This window comes from Prionailurus viverrinus, chromosome E2 (assembly GCF_022837055.1).
Source record: "Prionailurus viverrinus isolate Anna chromosome E2, UM_Priviv_1.0, whole genome shotgun sequence".
NCBI lineage: Eukaryota > Metazoa > Chordata > Mammalia > Carnivora > Felidae > Prionailurus > Prionailurus viverrinus.
In genome coordinates, this window is record NC_062575.1 from 50,540,119 (window position 1) to 50,555,197 (window position 15,079).

Genomic DNA, 15,079 nt, shown 5'->3' on the forward strand with positions numbered 1-15,079 from the left:
TATTTCTTTAGGAGACCTTGTTCTTCACAGTGGGGAATGGTATTTAGAAATTAAGGCCTGAGAAATAGATATGCCCCTCACTACTGAGGGGATGAAAATGATAAATAGGTAGGTAGATAAGGATGTTCACAGGTAGAAAGAATGAACCATGAGTTCGAACCATCAATTCTTAATTCAACAGTATAGTGTTCTTTCTAGCCTTGCCCCATTACAAATTGCATCTTCATTCTCTAAGCATAAAAAATGTTACTCCCAGTATCATCCACATATTAACTGAAGAGTATGGACATGCACTCCCAGCTACAACTTGGTTCTGTTGTTCACGGGAAAAGAATGGAGTATTGGACAACTAAAGCTAGAAGCGACTTTTGAATGGCATAGTCTCCACCGTAAGTTTTCCCAGTCTCAGGTCACCAACTCTAAACCAAGTAAAATATCCTTGTTGGACCATGAAGAAAAGTATCTGATAGAAACATTAATCCCAAGACGGGCATATCCAGATGAGAACCCACCGGTTAATGATCCCTTGCAGATACTAGGACAGCGAATGTAAAGGAATAGTTCCTTTGAAGGGTGAGTTGGGGAGCAGTTCTGGCCATTGACCAGCCCTGCATTATGTCATCTACTATTCACCTCCCATTCCCCCCTATACTTAGAAGGAGCTTGACAGTTTTCAGGCCATTGAGGACCACACCCCTCCATTGCTTCTTGAAAAAAACACACACACACACACACACACACACACACACACACACACACACACACACACAAGTATTTTAGGAGAAACTAATGTTAAAGAGACCAAACCAGAATGTTGGTTACAAAGCAGTATATTGTAATTAAAAAGCAGATTCTGGAACCAGACTTGTCCAGTTGAGCTGTTTGCTAGTTGAGTAAGTGCAGACAAGATGCTTAACCTCTCTGTTCTGCAGCTTGTGTGTTCAGTGTGGGTAATAGCTCTTCTGTTATGGGGATTAAAACTATAATAGTAAGAGCTGTAGGTATTTAGGTATTATCTTCGACAGATGAAATTATTACTATATATTTATATTATTAAATTCTAAGCCAGAGAATAATAAACTATAGGCTCTTGGCCAAAGCCGGCTTGTATCCTATTTTTGTATGGCATGAGACCTTGGAATTTCACATTTGTTTTTTTGTTTGTTTTTTTTTTTAATTTTTTTTTCAATGTTTATTTATTTTTGGGACAGAGAGAGACAGAGCATGAACGGGGGAGGGGCAGAGAGAGAGGGAGACACAGAATCGGAAACAGGCTCCAGGCTCTGAGCCATCAGCCCAGAGCCCGACGCGGGGCTCGAACTCACGGACCGCGAGATCGTGACCTGGCTGAAGTCGGACGCTTAACCAACTGCACCACCCAGGCGCCCCGGAATTTCACATTTGTAAAGAATTGTAAGGAGAAAGCAAAGAGTATGGACCATAAAGCCTCAAACATTTACTGTCTGGGCCTTTATAAAAAGTTTGCCATTGTCTGGTCTGAGCAAATTTCAGTTTCTCAAAAACTCTTCTGAGATATATACATAATATGTGATAATACAGGAGAGTTTTAGCTCAATTTAGCACTTCTCAAACCATAGGATTTAAAACTTTGAGCACTTTAAACCTTCAGGAAGTCTAAAAAATGCCCAAAGCAACATCAGAAAACTTTTTTTTTAATACAAGGTTCTGGCCATTTATGAAGAAGCAATATGCTATTATGCTATTATTAATGTCTGATTAACCTGCAGTGCTAAGAATACATGTTATTTATTTCTCCATCTTTGCATGTAAGAAAATTTAGGCTTTAAGAGGTCATTTTCCCCGAGAGAGTAGATAATAAATAGCACGACCAGAGTTTGAACTCCATTCTGACAGACTTTGAAGCTACTTTTAACTGCCATCTGCATGAATTACATTGCAGGGCCAGAACCCCTAAAATTGCTCTGTAGAGCATTCTCCCTGTCTCGCATGAATGAATCATGAATGTAAGAATGGAAAATCCATAGAAAAATACCTGATTTATCTAGGAAGCCTTTGTTACATTTCTACTCAGGCTTTTATTTTTTTGTTTATAGTAAATCAATAACCCAAGGGATACGTTTTATATTCTGTATTTCCTTGACTGTTTCTGACCTCACTAATGCCATTAATTTTCTAACATTTTTCTTTGATGACTCAAGAGCCAACTCTGAAAATTAACTCAAACTGAGAAAGAACAGCCACGTTGAAAGCTTTAACTTGGCACTTGTAACCAAACTGAACACCATTTTCAGTTTTGCAGATTCTTTGTATATTCTGAGTACAAATCCTTTATGTGGTATGTGATTTGCAAAGATTTTCACCAAGTTCTCAAGTGGAAATTTTAAATATTTATGAGGTTAATTTTGGAATTGTTCTTTTATAGATCATGTTTTTGGTGTCATACAGAAGAAATCTTTGCCTAATCCAAGGTCCCCATGATTTTCTCCTATGTTTTCTTCCAGAAGTTTTATAAGTTAGGTTTTACATTTAGGTCTCTGATCCATTTTGATCATGTTTGATCATTCATTGTGATACTTGTACATGGTACAAAATGTAGGTTCATTTTAAAACGTGGATGCTCAGTTATTCCAACATCACTTTTGTTCAGGAGACAATCCTTTCTCCATTGAATTGGGTTTTCCATCTTTGTCAAAAACTGATTGACCATATATGAATGGGTTTTTTCTTTTCCTGGACTCTATTCTGTCACATTGATCTTTGTGTTTATCCTTGTATCAATACCACTTGTTCCTAATTACTCTAGCTTTATAATAAGCCTGTCAATCAAGTAGAGAAGCTTTGCTTTTTCAAATTTGCTTTAGTTATTCTAGGTCTTTTGCTTTGAGTTGTAGAAGTATCTTGTTGATTTCTTTAAAAAAGTATTTGCTGGGACTTTCAAGGGAAGTGTGTTGGAATATTTCACATCTTAAATCTTCCAGTCTGTGGATGTGGCATAGCTCTATTTGGATCTTTTATTTCATCAGTAATTTTTGTTACTCAGTACACAGATGTTGCCTGTGTTTTGTTAGACCTATACTTAAGTATTTCCTGAATTTTTTTTTCATTCTTTATAGCCTCTATATATATGGTCTGCAAATTGTCTGTTGTCTGCAACGTTATTTCTTATCCGATCTGGTTTTGTGTCTGTTTGGTTATTTTCCTTATTGTACTGTCTGGATCCTCCAGAGTGCTGTTGAATAGGAATGTTGAGAGAAATCATTTTTGCCTTTCTCTTCAAGCACTTAGTCTTTTAAGTATTACATTAACTGTAGGTTTTTGTAGATGTCTTTTATAAAGGACAATCCTTCTATCCCCAGTTTGCTGAAATTTTTTCATCATGAACAGATGTTAAATTTTCTCATGTGCTTTTTTTCTGCATCTGTTAAGATGTCATACACTTCTTCTGTAGTCTATGAATATGGTAAATTACATTAGTTTTCAAATGTTGGAATGATATTGCATTCCTGAGATAAACCCACCTGACATGATGTATTGCTCTTTTCAAATGTTGTTGTTTTCTGCTTGTTAATAGTAATTGTTGAGGAATTGTGCATCTATGTTTACGAGGGATATTGGCCTATGGTCTTTCTTCGTGTAATGTTTTTTTTTCTTGCGTTGGTAACAAGGTAATGTTGCCCTTATAAAATGAGTTGAGAAGTGTTCTGTCCACTTCTATTTTCTTTCTTCCTTTTTAAAAATATTTATTTTGAGAGAGAGAAGAGAGAAAGACTGTGCCCATGTGCACAAGCTGGGGAGAGTTAGAGAGAGAGGGAGAGAGAGAATCTCAAACAGGCTCCATGCTCACCATGGAGCCCAATGCGAGGCTCGATCCCACAACTGTGAGATCATGACCTGAGCTGAAATCAAGAGTGGGATGCTTAACTGACGGAACCACAGGCACCCCTCTCCACTTCTGTTTGCTCAGTTTTTTGAGGAATTGTTTTGTTTTCTTAAAGGTTAGTAGTATATAAGCAGTCTAGGGCTGGTTTCATTGTTTTAGAAGCTTTTAAAACTTGAATTCAATGTCATTAATAGATACAGGAATACTGTAGTTGTCTATTTCTTCCTGAATTATTTAGGTAATTTGTGTCTTTTTAAGGAATTTGTCCATTTGATCCAAGTTGTCACCTGTGGCACAAAGCTGTCATAAAATTCCCTTATTATCCTTTTAATGTCTTTAGGATCTATTAAAATGTCTTGCAGTCCTGCCATTGGTAATTTCTTGTAACCTCTTTTAGAAGTTTATTGTTTTTGCTCTGGTGTTTTTCACCTTTCAGTTCCATTGATTTCTGCTTCATTTATTATTTTCTTCCTTCTGCTTTTATCTCCCAATACTCTAAAATTTCCCTCTAAGCATGCCTTAGTTGCATTCCACAAGTTCTTATATATTGTCTTTATATTTTGATTTGGTTTGATTTAATTTATTTCCCATTTCCATTTGTAATTCCTTTTTTGACCATGGTTAATTTAATTTCAAGATTTGGGGGATTTTCCTAATTTTTTCTGTGATTGATTCTCATTTAATTCTGTTGTGTCTGAGAATGTACTTTATGTGGCTTCACTTCCTTTAAATTCGTTGCAGTTAGTTACATGGTCCAGGATATGATCCATCCTGGTGTATGTTCCATATGCCCTTAAAAAAGAATGTGTATTCTGCTATTGTTGGGTAAAGCATTCTATAAATGTCAGTTAAGTGAAGTTGATTAATAATGTTGTTGAGCTCTTCTGTTTCCTTACTGATTTTCTTTCTGTTTATCCTATTGATTGGTGAGGGGTGGTGGAGTCTCTGTGATTGTGGATTTGTTTAGCCATCCAGTCCTTTAAGTTGTTGATATATTTTGAAGCTCTATTTCTTTGTGCATACGTGTTTCATGCCTTTTTGGCCCAATTACCCCTTTATTATTATGTAATGTTCCTTTTTCTCTTGGTAATATTCTTTGTCTTGATGTCTTTTTTGATTATCATATAATCACTCTTGCTTTTTAAAAATCAGTGCTTGCCTAAAATTACATAGCCATTCCAGCTTTCTTTTGATTATTGTTGCTTTATTCTCCAATCCGACAATTTCTTTTTTTTTTAGCAAGACTAAATTTATTCAATACCCTAGTAAAAGTGTTTTTTTTAAATGTTTATTTATCTTTGACACACACACACACACACACACACACACACACACACACACACACACAGCATGAGCAGGGGAGGGGAAGAGAGAGAGGGAGACACAGAATCTGAAGCAGGCTCCAGACTCTGAGCTGTCAGCACAGAACCCAATGTGGGGCTTGAACTCGCGGACTGCAAGATCATGACGTGAGCTGAAGTTGGACACTTAACCGACTGAGCCACTCAGGCACCCCCCTAGTAAAAGTTTTGAGTATAAGTATCCAACAGTATAAAAAGTACAAAACAGATTTGTAGCTTTCTAACATATTAATACAAAGTGCATGACTACATATAGTATATCCTATTCCAATCTGACAATTTCTGTTGTGTGTATGCCATTTATATTTAATTGGTGTGTCTATGCCATTTATATTTCATATAATTATTGATATGCTTGGATATAAATCTATATTTTCATTGCCTACTGTTTTTTCTTCCTTTTCTTGTTAATTGGAAGTTTTTTTTGTGAATTCATATAATTTCCAATATTGACCTATTATTTATATCACTTTTTGTAATTGTTTTAGTGATTACCATAGGACTTGCAATATACGTCTTTAATTAATCGTAGTCTACCTTCAATAATGTATTCTACTTATACAGCCATATACCCACAATTCCTTCCTCCAACATTTTGTGCACTTGTCAAATATTTTTCTTTTGCACATGCTATAAAGCCATAATACATTGCTACTGTTTTTTATTTAGACAATTATCTTTTAGAGCAATTAAAAATACCAATTAAAATTTTAACTGCTTCTGGCAATCTTTATTTCTTTGTAGGACCAAATTTCTGTGTACTATCTTATTTTTCTGCCTGAAGAACTTCCTTTAAGATTCCTAGTAGTGCTAGTCTGCTAATGAATTCTCAGTTTTTTTGTTTGTTTGTTTTGGTTTTAAGAAGTATTTATTCCTCCTTCATTTAAAAAAATTTTTTAATTAAAAATTTAAAAATATTTATTTATTTTTGAGACAGAGAAAGAATGCGAGCAGGGAAGGGAAAGAGAGAGAGGAAGACACAGAATTTGAAGCAGGCTCCAGGTTCCAAGCTGTCAGCACAGAGCCTGATGCGGGGCTCAAACTCACAAACTGAGATCGTGACCTGAGCCAAAGTTAGACGCTAGCCGACTGAGCCACTCAGATGCCCCTTCTACTTCATTTTTGAAAGGTATTTTTGCTGGGTGTGGCATTTGGGGTTGACAGATTTTTTTTTCTATATTGTATTGTCTTCTGGTTTGCATAGTTTCTGATAAGAATTGTTCTGTAATTCTCTCTCTCTCTGTCCCTTGTGTGTGCGTGTGTGTTGTGTCCTTCCCCCTCTCTCTGGCTATCTTCAAAATTTTCTCTTTATCTTGTATATTTTTCAGTTTCAATATAATGTGTCTAGCTGTGTTTTTATTTTAACCTTTAATTAAAAAAACGAAGGAAAAACCCATAGAAAAATACTCATTCACCTAGAAACTCTTTTACCCCTTATCAGTAAGACACTTCATGTAATAAATGAAATGACTGAAGTGTGTGTGTGTGTGTATTTAAATTTGAGTATAGTTGACACACAATGTTACATTAATCTCAGATTTACAACATAGTGACTTGACAAGTTTATACATCATGCTATGTTCACCACAAGTGTAGCTACAATCTCGTGATAAATTGCTATTACCTTTCTTATTCCTTATGTAGTGGCCTTTATTCCCATGACTTATTCATTCTGTAACTGGAAGTCTGTATCTCTCATTCCCCTTCACCCATTTTTCTCAACTTCCCACCCCCGCCCTAGTGGCAACCATCAGTTTGTTTGCTATATTTATAGGTCTGATTCTGCTTTTTGTTTGTTCATTTTTTTTAAAGACTTAATTTTTTAATATATTTATATATATTTTTTGAGAGGTCGTGCACATGAGTGGGGGAGGGGCACAAGGAGAGTGGGGAGAGAATCTTAAATAGGGCTCAATCCCATGGCCATGGGATCATGACCTGAGCCAAAATCAAGAGTCCAATGCTCAACTGACTGAGCCACTCAGGAGCCCCTAAAGATTAAACTTATGAGTGAAATCATATGGTATTTGACTTTCTCAGTCTAGCTTATTTCGCTTAGCATAACACTGTCTAGGTCCATCCATGTTGTAATATTCCATTGTATGTTGAAGGATATATTTTTTAAAGCATTAGAAGGGCCTTGTTTGTATACACTTTGTCATTGGTTATATTTTGTAGCTCACTAATGTCCTTCACTTTTAAACCCTTTTACTTTAATACATAATCAAAGAACTAGTTCCAAAAATTAACTCACACTTTCACAAAGAATAGTCATATATTATGGAATATTTAAAATTGATTTTTAACTTGAATATATACCTCTTGAATTTGTGTTATGTGCATGAAGAACCACTAGAAACACACACACACAAAAGCTAACAAAACTTAGTGTATGGACATTTGGTAAAGGCAAACCTGGGGTCAGGATGGGATAAGAGTTCTCAATGTATATTTGTATAATTTTAATTATGAACCATATGATCATACTACCAAGTGTAGGAAAAAACTCAATTTAAAAATTCTCCCCAAATTGCAATATTGGAGCTCATGTTTCCATCTGAACAGTTTAATTATTTGATTAGAGTCTCACTTATGATAAGCACTGAGCAATGCATAGAATTGTTGAATCACTATATGAATCACCTGAAACTAATATAACACTCTATGTTAACTATACTGGAATTAAAAGAAAAAAGAAAAAGAAAATATTCCCTTTTTTAACCCCTTAAAGTTGCACTGTTTAAGAACTGCAGAGTGATGTCAGCAAAAATTATGGAGAAAGTCGTTCCAAGGGCCCAGCTTCCACAGAAACAACAATAAAAGGTCAAAAGCTCAGAATCAATTTCACCGGGATCCTGGAAGATGGCTAAAGATGTACAACCACCCAGTGAATGGTGAATTGAGAAAACAGCAACTTGAAGATGGTAGGGGAGCTTTGTGGCATTTTACTTGCCCTTGCTTCACCCACCTCCCCTACTCAGCAGTGGTCTTGATGGGGACAGCCTACACTCACATCTGGTAGGAACCAGATCGTTGGCTTCAGAGGGACCAGAGCTAACTGTGTTCTCAAAGAATTGTGTTTTGTCTGTTCGGAATCATCTGGGGGCTACCTGAAGGACTGATGCCACGTGCTTGATTTTGTTCCGTCTATATTGGAGCAAAAGATGAAAATTATAAGGGTTTCAGGAGCTCTATGAGAGGAATGGGGGGGGGGGCAGAAACAAATATATATTTCTATTATCTCACAACCCATTTCTCATCAGAAACCATGGAATCCAGAAGGCAATGGATAACTCCTATATGATTTAAAACAAAAAAAAACATGAAACGACAATTATAAACCTATATTAATGGGGTATATAAGGTGTAAAGATGTAATTTGTGATAACCTAAAGAGAAGAAGACAGAGAGACTGAGGGGTTGGGGGGAGGGAGAAAGAAAGAATGTTAAGTAGGCTTCACGCTCAGCGCAGAGCCGCAGAGCCAGAAGCTGGGCTCAATCCCAAGACCCTGAGATCATGACCTGAGCCAAAATCAAGAGTCGGAGGCTCAACCCATTGAGCCACCCACAGGCGTTCCTAAGGAAGGTTTTTTTTAAACAAGCAAAGAAGGAAAAGAAAAAGAAAAGAAAGGTCAAACGCTAATAGCACCTGAGAACGGACTTAACTGCAACTGTTATACATTTAAGGGGGGGAAAAGTGGCAACCTTTAGAGTCGCATTACGGAGGATTCTGGGAAGTGTAGTCCAGGCCTGTGGGAGTCACAGCCACTGCCACGGAAAGAAGCTATAAGCCCTTTGTACCGCAGAGGGTTCTGGGAAGCGTAGTCTAGGGACGGTGGCCGACAGGGCACTTCCGCCCTGGGAGGATGAAGCCGCGTTCATCGGTACCTTCTGGGAGGTGAGTCGATGCCGAGCCCCTGCGTCTCTGCCAAGCTTGCCCGGGCGCGGAGCCCGCAAGTGTCGCCCTCTCACTCGGGGAATAGACGAGGCATAGAAGCCGCTGAGGGCTGGGGCGGCGGGGTGTGTCACCTTGGCGTTGTGGGCGGGCGGGGGTCGCGACCTCGGTTTCTCTCGCCTCCTACACGCTCTGCCGCCTTCTAGCGACATTTTGTGGACTTGTTTACTTTCTCCATTTGTCCTCTGTAAAGTGGAATTAAGGGTAGTACCTTCCTAGTAGGCACTAGTGTAGTGGGGTTTACGTGAAGTAAGTAGATGTAAGAATGCTTGAAAGCGATCCTGGCACAGGGACGGTGGCCGGTTGTTACCAATCTACGATTTCTTTCCAAGAAGCGCTCGGTTCCTGGAAGCTTGTGAGCCCGGGGTGAGTTCAGCGCTGCAGCGTCGCCGGCCCTTCTCTGACGCCTGCGCGAAGCAGGGCCATTTAAGATTCCTCTTGACTCTTCACTACCCCACCCCACCCCCTTTTTAAAAGAAGGGCTGGCCTCACTCCCAGCTCTGGCCTGTGATTGTCCTCCGTGATTTATCCTGGACCAGAGACAAAATTGTGATCTCTCCCAGCCTCCTCTCCTGTCTCTGCCCCAAGTTCTCAGAGGGTGCAGAGGAGAAGTGACCCCCAGCGTCCTGCTAACTGGACGAGCGGACCTAGGCTGGCCGACTCCATTTTGTTCTGTGTCCTCCATCTTGAGTGACTATGTCCCCGACATGGCCCCCTTTCTGGGAGAACCACAGAAAGAAATTCCCGCTCAAACCTCAGACCACGCCTACTCCCCTGGAGTAACTTCCCGCTCACCCGTTCAAACTTCCCATTCAAATCACGCACGGCAACCTGTGCAATGGGACTATGACCCTTCCCCAGCCTCGGCTAAGGCCATGACCATCACCCCACCAACTGCCCCTAGATCCCTATAAAACCTTTGTGCTTTTGAAACTCTCTCTCTCTCTCCGGCATCTCACCGCTGTGTTGGTGCAGGTAGGGGATTGAGCTCGAGCTAGCTCAAATAAAGGCTCTTTGCTTTTGCATTGGACTCGGCTCCCTGGTGGTCTTTGGGGAATCACAAATTCTGGGCATAACATTTGGGGCCTTGTCCAGGATCCCCAAGACCCCCGAGGGACCCCCGACCAGGAGAGCCTGACTGGCCATGGTTAGTGTCTGTTCGTTCCCTGTCTCTTCTGTGTGAGCTCATTTCTGAAATTCTGGTAGTGCCTGGTGCGGTCTAAGTGGACGCACTGGAGGACCACGGGCCGGGAGTTTCGGAAGACATTCCGATCCCCCCTTCTGGAGGGACGTGGATTCCCCTCAAAGGTCTGAGACGAGGCGGGTCGCTCCCGCCGGTCGGTGTGAGGCCGTTGTCTAGCTTTCAGTTTTGCTTCTATGGAGTTGGAAGACTGTTTCTAGGGGCCCTCTGTCTGTTTCTGTGTTTCTCTGTTTTGTTCTGTGGACTTACTGGACGGACATTATGGGACAGACTCAGACTACTCCTCTAAGTATTATGATTGATCACTTTAAGGATGTGAGGGGAAGAGCTAACAACCTCAGTGTGGAAGTCCGAAAGGGTCGGTTGCAGTTTTTTTGTTCTAGCGAGTGGCCAACTTTCAATGTTGGATGCCCACCAGAGGGGACCTTCGACCTCCCTGCCATCCACCGAGTCAGGGGTATCATCTCTTGGCCTAAGACGGGCCATCCTGATCAGCTCCCTTACATTATCACTTGGCAGGACCTTGTAGAAGACCCACCCTCTTGGCTTAAGCCCTTCCTAGCCCCACGCCCTCTGGAGCCGAAACCCATTCTTGCTTTGCAGGGGACAGAGAAGGAGGAGAACAAGAAAAGTCTTATCCAGCCTTCAGCACCCCTCTACCCTGTCCTATAAGGGGGGACTGAAGAAGAATTAATTTTTCCTCCCCTGTATAACCCGCCCCTAGGATGCCGGAAGAACACCATCGTCCCCCTCCAGGGGAGGCAGAAGCTGTTCCGAGAGCGGGAGGCAGAAACGCTCCAGTGGGAAGCCCGCCCTTTACCAGACAAAGGACTCAGAGGGAGCAATCCACCTCTGCCGCTGACTCTACTATTCTGCCCCTGCGAGCCACCAGACCCCCAGATGCGGAGGGGAATCAGCCCTATCACTATTGGCCTTTTGCCACTAGTGACCTCTACAATTGGAAAGCTCAGAATCCTAAGTTTTCCGAGAAACCAGCAGGGCTTATTGATTTATTAGACTCTGTTCTTCTTACCCATCAGCCCACATGGGACGATTGCCGGCAGCTTTTGCAGGTCCTGTTCATGACTGAGGAAAGAGAAAGAATCCTCAATAAGGCCTGAAAACTAGTTCCGGGTGCAGACGGGAATCCCACCACCAACCAGGCTCAGATAGATGCCTCCTTCCCCTTAACTTGGCCCGAGTGGGATTTCAACACAGCAGAAGGTAAGGAGAGGCTCCGGGTCTACCGCCAGACTCTAATGGGAGGTCTCCGAATGGCTGCTAGGAAGCCAACCAATTTGGCCAAGGTAGGAAATGTGCAACAGGAAAAAGATGAATCTCTGGCTGCCTTTTTAGAACGGATCATGGAGGCATTCCGTACCTATACCCCCATGGATCCAGAGGCTCCGGAAAGCAAGGCAGCTGTTATCATGGCCTTTGTAAACCAGTTGGCCATAGACATTAGGAAAAAATTACAGAAAATAGATAGACTAGGAGAAAAAAGTCTGCAGGACTTACTGGTGGTAGCCGAAAAGGTATAAAATAACCGGGAGCCTCCTGAGGACAAGCAGGCTCACGCCATGGCGGCTGCCAGCAGTAAGCAGACTCGAGACCTGGCCAGAATACTACTAGCTACCACTGCTGACTCCCCCAAGGAACGAGACCGCTGTCTCTGGCAGCTGGCAGATGACTCAAAAGGAGGTAAAGGAACCACCAAGGGGGGAAGCAGAGGCTGCAGAAAGATCAGTGCGCATACTGCAAGGAGATGGGGCATTGGGCCCAAGATTGTCCGAAAAAGGCCAGCGGGAAGGGAAGCAAGACTGATCAAGTAAAAGTCTTAGAGCTAGATGAGCTGAGTGATTAGGGGAGCCGGGGTTCGGACCCTCTCCCCGAGCCCAGGGTAACTCTTAAAGTGGAGGGGACCCCTGTTGACTTCCTTGTTGACGCTGGAATGCAACATTCGGTCCTCTGCACCCCACAAGGAAAACTAGCCAGCAAGAAGTCCTGGGTACAAGGGGCAACTGGTATGAGCCACTATTCATGGACTACCCGAAGAACGGTAGATTTGGGGACGGGCCGGGTATCCCACTCCTTTATGGTAATACCAGAATGCCCCTATCTGCTGTTAGGACGGGACTTACCAAGATTGGAGCTCAGATAACTTTCAGACAAGGGGGGCCTCAGGTCACCGATGGCAAGGGCCACCCCATCCAGGTCCTGACCATGAAACTAGAGGATGAATACCGCCTCCACTAGGAGGCTCTCCCGAGAGAGGATAATATAGACAGATGGCTACAAGAATTCCCCTCGGTTTGGGCAGAGACTGGGGGATAGGACTAGCCACTCACAGGACCCCAGTCCTGGTAGAGGTCAAGCCAGGAGAAGGTCCGGTAAGGATCAAACAATACCCCATGTCTCAGAAGGCCCGGAAGGGGATCCAGCCACACATCCGGAGACTATGAAGCCTAGGGGTACTAGTTCTTGCCAGTCTGCCTGGAACACCCCCCTACTGCCGTCAAAAAGCCTCACACAAATGACTATCGACTGGTACAAGACCTCCGGGAAGTAAATAAGAGGGTCACGGACATACACCCAACTGTTCCCAACCCATATACTCTCTTGAGCTCCTTGGCACCCTCCAGGGTCTGGTATACTGTACTAGATTTAAAGGATGCCTTCTTCAGTCTGCTGCTGGCACCCCAAAGCCAACCCTTGTTCACCTTCAAGTGGCATGATCCGGAGGAGTGCTACAGCGGACAACTCACCTGGACACGGCTGCCTCAGGGGTTCAAAAATTCGCCCACCATCTTCGACGAGGCACTACACGAGGACCTGGGTCCTCGTGAGTACAGAAAGGAGTACCCTGGCCTCACCCTTCTACAGTACGTAGATGACATCCTGATTGCTGCCGAGACGGCCAAGGACTGTGAGCGAGGGACCCAGGACCTGCTGGCTACCCTGGGGGCCTTGGGGTACCGGGCATCCGTGAAAAAGGCTAAGATATGCAGGGAGAGGGTAAGTTACCTGGGATACATCCTGGAGGGCAGACAGCAGCGGTTATCAGATGCCAGAAAAGAAACTGTCCTGAAGATCCCTACTCCCACCTCCCGAAGGGAAGTAAGGGAATTCCTAGGATCGGCCGTCTACTGCCGCCTCTGGGTTCCGGGTTTTGCTGAGATCGCCAGACCCCTATATGAAGCTACCAAAGAGGGGAAAACATTTGAATGGACTGAAAAAGAAGAAACTGCCTTTAATCAGTTAAAAAAGGCCCTCCTAGGTGCCTAAGCCCTGGGCCTGCCAGACATTACGAAGCCCTTCCACCTCTTTGTAGATGAACACAAGGGAATAGCAAAAGGGGTTCTAACTCAAGCCTTAGGCCCCTGGAACTGCCCCGTGGCTTACCTGTCCAAAAAGCTAGACCCAGTGGCTGCTGGCTGGCTGCCATGCCTAAGAATTATTGCGGCGACAGCACTCCTAGTCAAGGACGCAGACAAACTGATCCTAGGACAGGAGATCTGGATCATGACCCCCACACGCCATTGAAGGGGTCCTGAAACAGCCTCCTGATAGATAAGCAACACACGTATGACTCATTACCAGAGCCTCCTACTCAACCCCCCACGGGTGCAGTTCCGCTCCAGTGCGGCCCTCAATCCTGCAACCCTGCTGCCTGACCCTGACCTAGATGCTCTACTACATGACTGTGCAGGGATCCTGGAGCAAGTACGTGGATTCCAGACGGATCTGACCAACCGGCCCCTCCCCGATGCTGAGTCTACTTGGTTCACTGATGGCAGCAGCCTTGTGCGGGATGGACACAGGTATGCGGGTGCAGGGGTGGGCACTGAAACGGACACCGTATGGGTGGAGGCTCTACCCTCTGGAACGTCAGCCCAACGAGCAGAGCTCATTGCCCTCACCAAGGCGCTGATGCTGGGAGCTGGAAAACGAGTTAACGTCTACACAGACAGCCGTTATGCGTTTGCCACAGCTCATATTCATGGGGCAATTTATCAGGAGAGGGGGTTACTGACGGCAGAAGGACTGACTATAAAAAATAAGCAGGAGATACTTGACCTTATGGCTTCCTGCCAAGCTGGCCATTATCCACTGCCAAGGGCACTAGAAAACTGATAACCCAGTAGCTAGAGGTAATCAAAAGGCTGACCAGGCAGCCAAGGCAGTAGCCCTTACTTCAGTCCCCACCATGACCATACAACTACCGGACCCGGGAGACCCAGTTTTACCAGACCAGCCCAAATACTCCCAGGAGGAGTTACAGCAGATCAAGAAACTCCCCATGGCCCAGGAGATAAAGGGATGGTGGTATACACCTAACAAGGAGCTCGTACTGCCAGACCGGCTCGGAGTCTCGGTATTAGAGCACATGCATTGGTCTACTCACATGGGGGCCCGAAAATTAAAAGACTTAATCTGACATGCCGGAATCAAGATTCACCAACAGGACACCAAAATAGAGCAAGTTGTATCTGCCTGCAAGACCTGCCAACTCACCAACGCGAGGGCCACATCAAATAAAAAAGGAACCAGGCTCAGAGGCACCAGACAAGGAGCCCAATGGGAAGTTGACTTCACTGAAGTCAAACCAGGAAAGTATGGTTATAAATATCTTTTGGTATTTACAGACACCTTCTCTGGCTGGGTGGAGGCATACCCAACCGAGCATGAAACGGCTCAGA

The 15,079-nt window shown here is 43.4% G+C and overlaps 1 long non-coding RNA gene across 1 annotated transcript; it reads left to right on the plus strand.

The window, feature by feature from the left end:
- The first annotated feature begins 9,071 nt into the window (after window positions 1–9,071).
- Window positions 9,072–15,074, plus strand: LOC125153514 (uncharacterized). Its single transcript, XR_007147497.1, has 3 exons — window positions 9,072–9,121; window positions 11,104–11,603; window positions 15,026–15,074. It is a non-coding gene; the product is annotated as an uncharacterized LOC125153514 (long non-coding RNA).
- The last annotated feature ends 5 nt before the right edge of the window (window positions 15,075–15,079 follow it).